This window comes from Eumetopias jubatus, unplaced genomic scaffold (genome assembly GCF_037043125.1).
Source record: "Eumetopias jubatus isolate StellerSeaLion01/CBP00866 unplaced genomic scaffold, mEumJub1_p1.0 scaffold_9, whole genome shotgun sequence".
NCBI lineage: Eukaryota > Metazoa > Chordata > Mammalia > Carnivora > Otariidae > Eumetopias > Eumetopias jubatus.
Genome location: NW_028274815.1, coordinates 136,470,419 through 136,478,151, shown reverse-complemented (window position 1 = coordinate 136,478,151; position 7,733 = coordinate 136,470,419).

The window sequence follows — 7,733 nt, the reverse complement described above, 5'->3', positions numbered from 1 at the left end:
TTTGCCTGCACTCCTCCTAGAAAAGCCTCCCTGAGGAGGTTGTGAGGGAGCCCAGGCCAGGCAGGCTCCCGTCCGAACCCGGGCCTCTGTCTCCCTGTTGCAGCTTCTCCCGACACACACGTGGTGTTAGCACGCACTGCCATTTCTTCCTTGAGGGGGCCAGGCTAGCGGGGGTCCTTGGCAACCACCGCGGCTCCCGCGCCAAGAGACTCGGTGGGCGGGTGGCTGGAGGCGTCTTGCTTTGTAGGGGCACAGGGACCAGTCTCGTGCAGCAACTCAAGGAGCCTGAGCTGGCTCGGCCCCTCTGGGAAGGTGGGAGGCCCGATCTAGGGGGGCTTCGATGAGGGGGGAGCAGGAGAGCCATTTAAGACCCAGCAGCAAGGCGGAGGCTCCCAGGCAAAGCTGGAAAGCCCCTCCCCGCTGGCTCTGCTGTTCTTTGACTCCCTTGGAAAAAGCAATCCAATAAAGTCAATATGACCCATGGCAGGAGTTGACCTCCCCGGCCTGGGGAAGGTTCCGGATGACCAGACAGGTTCCCGACAAATCGGAATTTCTCCTGCACACGGTGAGGGCAGGTTTGGAGGTGAGAAAGCCATAAACCACTGTGGTGCCTTCAAAAAATGAGATAATGCAGTCAAGCGACACCGGCGTGAGGCGAACTGAGGGATGCCCGACACGCGATTTCCTTGGAAGGAGGTGGGCGGCAAGCCCCGCCGCCTAGGGGGGTGCAGAGAGCAAGGGAGTCACGGGGCGGGGACGGGTGGGGGGCGCGGGGGCTGAATTCACAGGCGCTTGGACTCTGGGAACTTTTCCTTGAAGCAAATGATAACTTAATGGGGCGAGAAACTTGGGTGGTTTTGAAATTCAAGCACAACATCTGCCCCGCCCTGACTACCCCCCCTCCTCCCCTCTCCCCTCTCCACTCCTCCCTCCCCCCCCCCCCGCCCGGCACCCCGATGGAGCCAAGGGCACGGGCTACAGCCGTGGTCGCTGGTGCTTAATTCAGCCCACAGTCCAGATCTGACAGCTGGGGGGCTGGCCACGAGGGGACCATGTAGCACAGCGACAGAGGTAGATTTAACCTGAATGACGGCAGTGACCAGCCACGTGGCCGTGACTCAGGTCCAATTTCTCCCTCTCCGCCTCTTGCCTTGGATAAACTCCATGTAGGTGACACCAGAGTGATTGCCTGGCTGCCATTTGAAGGCACCGTGACATATAATAAGCCACTCAAACCATAAGTCAACATTTATCTGTAGGGAGCCACATTCTGCACATCTAGAAAAGGCGAATTTTCCAGATGAGAAGGACCTTGAAGATTTTCTACTTCAGTGGTTTCCACCCTCCTGGCTGCCCAGCATCACTTTTGTTCTCTTCTCCGCCAGGCCTCGTGTTTGCAAAGATTGTGTCGCCCAAACTGCCTCCGTTAAGTAATAATTAATTTGTTTCCCAATTGTTTAATTAATCAAAGACATAAATAACTGCCAACCTGAGCTTTTAATCAGTGTGGGGGGAGAGAGGGCCAAAATGCTGACACTTATTAAGCACCTGCCATGCACCATTCGCTGGCCAGACACTCTCCCCTGATGTCTTTCATCTTGTCCTCACACAACCCTTCTGCGGGAGGACATGGAGGGGCAGAGAAGCCCGTCTCCTTGCCCAAGGTCACACGGGCAGCCAGAGGCAAAGCCAGGACCGGTTCCTGGATCTGCTTGATGTCAAAGGGTTTACTCTTGGGACGCCTGGGTGGCTCAGTCGGTTAAGCATCTGCCTTCGGCTCAAGTCATGATCCCAGGGTCCTGGGATCGAGTCTCGCGTCGGGCTCCCTGCTCAGCGGGAAGCCTGCTTCTCCCTCTGCCTGCAGCTTCCCCCCGCCAACTTATGCTCCCTCTCTCTCTGACAAATAAATAAATAAAATCTTTAAAAAAGGGGGTCTACTCTTTCTACAACCCTGTTACTACCTCTATGCTTACCACCCTGGGGTGCTGTAAATCCAGCCCAAGGCGGCCTGAAACACTGAAAATGCCCCCTGTATTGGGTTAAGACTCTTTCCACTGCAAGTGACAGAAGCCTGACTCAAACTGACCCAGGAAAAACAAAGGGAATAGGAACTGGTTGGCTCACATGACTAGAGTCAGGTGGTCCAGCTTCAGGTATGGCTAGATCCAGGAGCGCAAACAAATTTGTATACTCTCCCGACTCCACCTTATCGTGTCCTGACTCTAATTGGTTCTGCTCCTCCTTGCCCCTGGTTCCCATTCTTCCTGTCCCAAATGTCCCCACTAAATCCAGACTTAAATATGCTACCGCCTCCTTGATATCTAAAATGCATCCCTCATCCAATGACATGGCCACATGGGACTCTCTGACTCTCCTGTCCTCAGATCTGTTCCTCCCCACCTTCCCTCAGCCCAGGAAATGGGGCCCCATCCACCCTGCTGCTCAGCCCTGTTGGGAGGGCTCCTTCACCCTCATTCTGCCGGAGTCCAATATCCAGTGTCCAGTCTCCAATCCTGCAGTAGGTCCTGCCGGCTGTATCTCCACAACAGATCCCAGATGCTCCTCTTCCCTCCGGCCCCCTGACACCTCCCCCCCACCCCAGTCACGCTGTCTAAGGCACCTGGCCCCTCCCTGACTGCTGGCCCCCAGCTTCCACTCCCACACCCAACCCTCTCAACTCCACAGCCAGAGCCAGATTCCCAAATGAACCACGGTTAGACTTTGACTGCACTTAAAATCAAAACTCCTTCCCGTTGACCCCGGCCTGCCTTCCCAGCAACTCTCTGGACCCTCCTTACCTTGCTGGTGAGCCTCTCACCACACTGACATTTCTGTCTCTCTGAACACCTCAGCTCCCACCTGCCCGGCAGGCTTTGCACTGACTCCCGCCCCTCAGCTGGCCCCTTGTCATTCAAGTACCAGCTCCGATATCACCTCCTCAGGAAGCCTTCCCCGAGCACCCCGCCTAAAATCATCCCCCCCTAAAGTTACCCTCCAGTCGATCCCTCAAATATTTATTGCCACATGGAATTATCATATTGAGTTATTTGGTGGCCCGCTGTCTTCCCCCAGTTAGTATGCAGCTCCTGGGACAATGGGTGCCTGGCTGTCTGGTCAGCCTCAGCTCCCCAAGCTCAGGACCTGGGTCCAGCTACACGCTCCTTAATTGTCTGTGGACTGTTGAGCAAATGGGTCTACTGGGCAAAGGTGTGATTTTTCTGCAGACTACCAAGGATCTTGTCTCCTTCTAGATGGGCATGGGGATGTTGCCAACTTTGTGGCCCCATAGTAAAATGTTCTGGAAAACCTGCATCTGGGACCCAGGTGAAAGGTGCGTGATGCCGGGCAGCGCCTCCTTCCCAGTCCAGTGCAGCTGAAGGTGGGTGCTGGGGGCCTGCTGTAGGTGCTGTGATGACAAACACATTTCAGCCTCTGATTTTGAATGGAACTACACATTTCTGAAGCCAGCACCAAAGGAAAGGCATGCCAGCTAAAGAATTAGGCCTCGTTAGGGACATTCTTGCTGGTAACGAGGCATCTGGGCAGTAGCCTTTTATCAACACTGTAGCCATGACTCAGCCAAGCAGAGACTCGAGGAAGGAGGGGCAGCCAGACCGGCTCCCCCAGCTTGCCCTGTCACACCACTCTGGCTCTCTGTTCACTCCGGGCTCATCTGCAGGGATCCCTGGCCCTCAGTTTCTAACTCTCCATGTCCGAATCCCTCCTCCAAGTAGAAATGCCACCTCTTCCACAAAGCCCTCAAGGATTCACCTGAGAAGAGGAGCTCTCTCCCTTCTTGAGCTACTAGTACTTAATTTCCCTAAGGACAAAAATCATTTTCTACCCATAAGTCTGGTTACTTGTATGCAGGAGATAGAGTGCGTTAGACTAGAAGCTCCCTGGAGACATCGTAGATGTACCAAAGCCCTAGTGTTTTCCCCAGAGTATGGAAAGGCCCATCTGGAAGATGTTTGTTGGCTGGATGCTGCTTGCTTGGATGTACAAATGATGAGTGGATGGTTGGATGGATGGATGGATGGATGGATGGATGGATGGTTGGATGGTTGGATGGATGGATGGTTGGATGGTTGGATGGATGGATGGATGGATGGATGGATAGATGAATGGATGGTTGGATGGTTGGATGGATGGATGGTTGGATGGATGGATGGATGGATGGATGGATGGTTGGATGGATGGTTGGATGGATGGATGGTTGGATGGATGGATGGATGGATGGATGGATGGATGGATGGATGGTTGGATGGATGGTTGGATGGATGGATGGTTGGATGGATGGATGGATGGATGGATGGATGGATGGATGGATGGATGGTTGGATGGTTGGATGGATGGATGGATGGATGGTTGGATGGTTGGATGGTTGGATGGATGGTTGGATGGATGGATGGTTGGATGGATGGATGGATGGATGGATGGATGGATGGATGGATGGTTGGATGGTTGGATGGATGGATGGATGGATGGATGGATGGTTGGATGGTTGGATGGATGGATGGATGGATGGATGGATGGATGGATGGTTGGATGGTTGGATGGATGGATGGATGGATGGATGGATGGATGGATGGATGGATGGTTGGATGGTTGGATGGATGGATGGATAGATGGGTAGATGGGTGGGTGACTGAGTGGATAAGTTGGTGGGTGGGTGGGTGAGTGGAAAGATGGGTGACTAGATGAATGGACAGATTGTTGAATAAGTGGTTGAGCAGATGAATGAACAGTTGCTCACTGCCATTTTTACAAAGTTATTACTGAGGACAACAATGGCAACAGGGCAATAATGTCAGTTTAAAGCTGGGTATCCCAAAGTGATTTCCATGAAATCCCTAGTCCATAAGATGTACCTCAAAGTAAGCATTCGCACTTAATTAAGTTTGAGAAACATTACATATTTTAAGTCCCCTATGGTGTGGTCATGATGTCCATTAGCATGTAATATAGCCCTGAGAATTCCCGCAGCAAGGGAACACGTTTAGCTCAGCATACTATGTTAACCATTAGCTTGAAGACTTTGTGATGAACTCACTCACAGAGCAGCCCTCACCCAAGGTTTTTAGGGCTGGTTACCATTTCAAGCAGGTGAATGAGATGGTGAAGACCCCGGGCTCGAGGACTGGGGCCAGCTAGCTGAATGTCTGCAACATGGTGGTGGGGGACCAGGGAGGGAGCTCCCTGCTCCTGCCCATCTTCCTTACTCCTGCACCCGGGCTGTGGGGGGGGGGGCGGGTGGTTGTTGTCTCACTTTCCTGAGCTTTCACGACCCAAAACTGAGTCACCCCACTTTATCTTCCCTTTGTTACATTGGCAAGCATTCAGATGGTTTAAGCTGTAGCTATGATACAATGCCGCAGTGATAAAATACTGTCTATTCTCCTTGGAACAAGAGGTCGTGAGGAATCTGATCGTTTTTCCTGAAGAAATCATCTTACATTTCACACTGAAGACTCTCCAACCTCTCCAGTGGCTACAGCGTACAAAAACTGAAGATGCAAAGGCTCAGAGACAGCAGGAGAAACCTACCTGTCTTCCCCCCTCCCCACACCCGGTAACGGGGGTGAAGGTGGTCTGTAGCCCCTGCTGGTAGGCGCCGCGAGGGAGGGTCTTAACTGTACCCACCCTGAAACAGGGACCCTGGACTTCCAGCCCTTCCCCACCCCCGTCCCTGCCTCACGGATGTTATGCCCGTCTCTCAAATGCCCCCGTGCCTTTGCTCACGGCTCTCCTTCCGTCTGGATTGCCTTCCCTCCACTCGGCAGAGTGGCCTCTGAGCATCCCTCGGTCAGCCCAGGTGTCCCCTCCAAAGCATGCTCACTCTGACCACCCTTGTCTGCTCCCTTCCTTCTTTCACAGAGTTTCATCCATTTTGGAGTTATTACACGGCTTTGCCTCTGGTTCTGCCCTCACAGACCACACTCTCATGATGACCAGACCTTTATCTATTGGACTTCACATCACCAATTACCTGTCCCTGGCACAGAGCTGAGTATATAATAGGTGCTCAATAAAGATTAGCTGAATTGATAACTACCCCAAAGTGGCATTTCTAGGCATAACGAGCGGACGGTATTTTTAGGATGGTGCTAGCCAGCATCTCTCACAAATCTACCTGCACACAGTACCGTCTCTCCCATCAAGGTCACTCATGGGGCCAGGTGAGGTCACTGAATCAAAAACCTAGCTTTCCTCTCTCCTTCCTTCTCAACCAGCGATGGGTCTGAACATCGATTCCTGGAAGAATTTTACTATTATCCTGAAAAAGAAAATGTCCCTTGTCCAGACCCAAGACTAGAGGCTGGAGCAGAATACTCAGCAGTTGGGGCTCCCTCCGGGACACCCCGGCACGTGTGTGCAGATTTCGGTAAAACCGTCCCGAGTCCACTGCAATTACTCTGGAGAGGGAAAGTGGGCACCAAGTCATGGCCTCTAGGTCTGCAGTTGGAGATAGCTCAGTCCTGATGACTTAGATGCTGAAGCTGCTCCACGCCCCCATCCTGCCTGCTGCCCACTGAGTAACCTCATCCTTAGAGAACGCTGCTCTGTAATTAGACCCCTCCAGCAGGACGGGGCTGGAGCCACGTCAGAATTATCTCTTGCTACTTCAAAGCTTTGGGGGTTCCCCCACCCTTCCTTAATTAGATAATGACAGAGGGAGGCTTTTCTGCTTGTGGCTTTGCTCTCGCTCCTTAGAGAATCCATTTTTAGCTTCCGGAAGAGGGTAAGGGCACTAAGCATAAAAATCTCCGAAGCAATTATCAGTTCCCTGAGCCCTAGTGAAATCCCATCCCAGGGAAAAGGCTACCCGTGCCCACTCTGACAAAGCAGGGCTGAACGAGGAGCAGGGCACCATGACGTTTCTTCCAGTTCTCTCTTCTTCCTCTGCTAGCCCCACCCCCAAAACATCAGCTACTCAGCAAGTCCTGTTGTTCCCTAGACACATGAACCCCAATCCCAGCTTTGAGACTTTGCATATACAGCTTCCAACCCCTGAAAGAGCTGCCCCTTTCCTGAACTCAAGGACTCCTATGCATCCATCAAAACCCAACCTCAATATCCCCCCTTCCATAGCCCAAATTGTCTGCCAGCCCAGCAATGTGGCAAAATGGTCTTCGTACAGTCCCTGCACAAAGCCCACATCTTAGGGCTTCCAAGGGTACGTCACACAATTTGGGCCCTGGTAGTTCCTACTTTGCTCCTGGCTGAGCGCTGCAGCTGGAGTTCCAAGTCTGAGGTTTAAGCCCTGAATCTGGCACTGATTGCCCATGAGACTTCAGGCAAGTCCTCTACTTCTTAGGCTCCCAAATTTCTTCCAGTAAAATGAGGGGCCACAATCTGCCTCACAGGACCATGGTGAGGGTGGGAGAAAGGAGGAGCATGGAAGAGTTACTTGTTTAGTACCCGATCTGATTAGGGGCTTGTTTTTCCCCTCCTCTCCCCTGGTCGTCCCCCCGCTTCCTGCACCATACAAACGGGGTCTTTGGGAAAATTCCCTTGGGCCACCAGGAGAAAGCCCAGCCTGAACCCCCACGGCCGCATGGCTCCGTGAGGCAAGCTCTCGCCCCAGGTGAAGCTCTGCTGGTGCTGGGAGCAGTTGCACCATCTCACCACTCTGTTAAGACCCGATCGATCTCTCCAGCAAAACCTCCTGCAACAGCAAAACCGCGGCCAACAGATGATGGGAGGATGAATCACAGCCGCCCCCGCGTGCT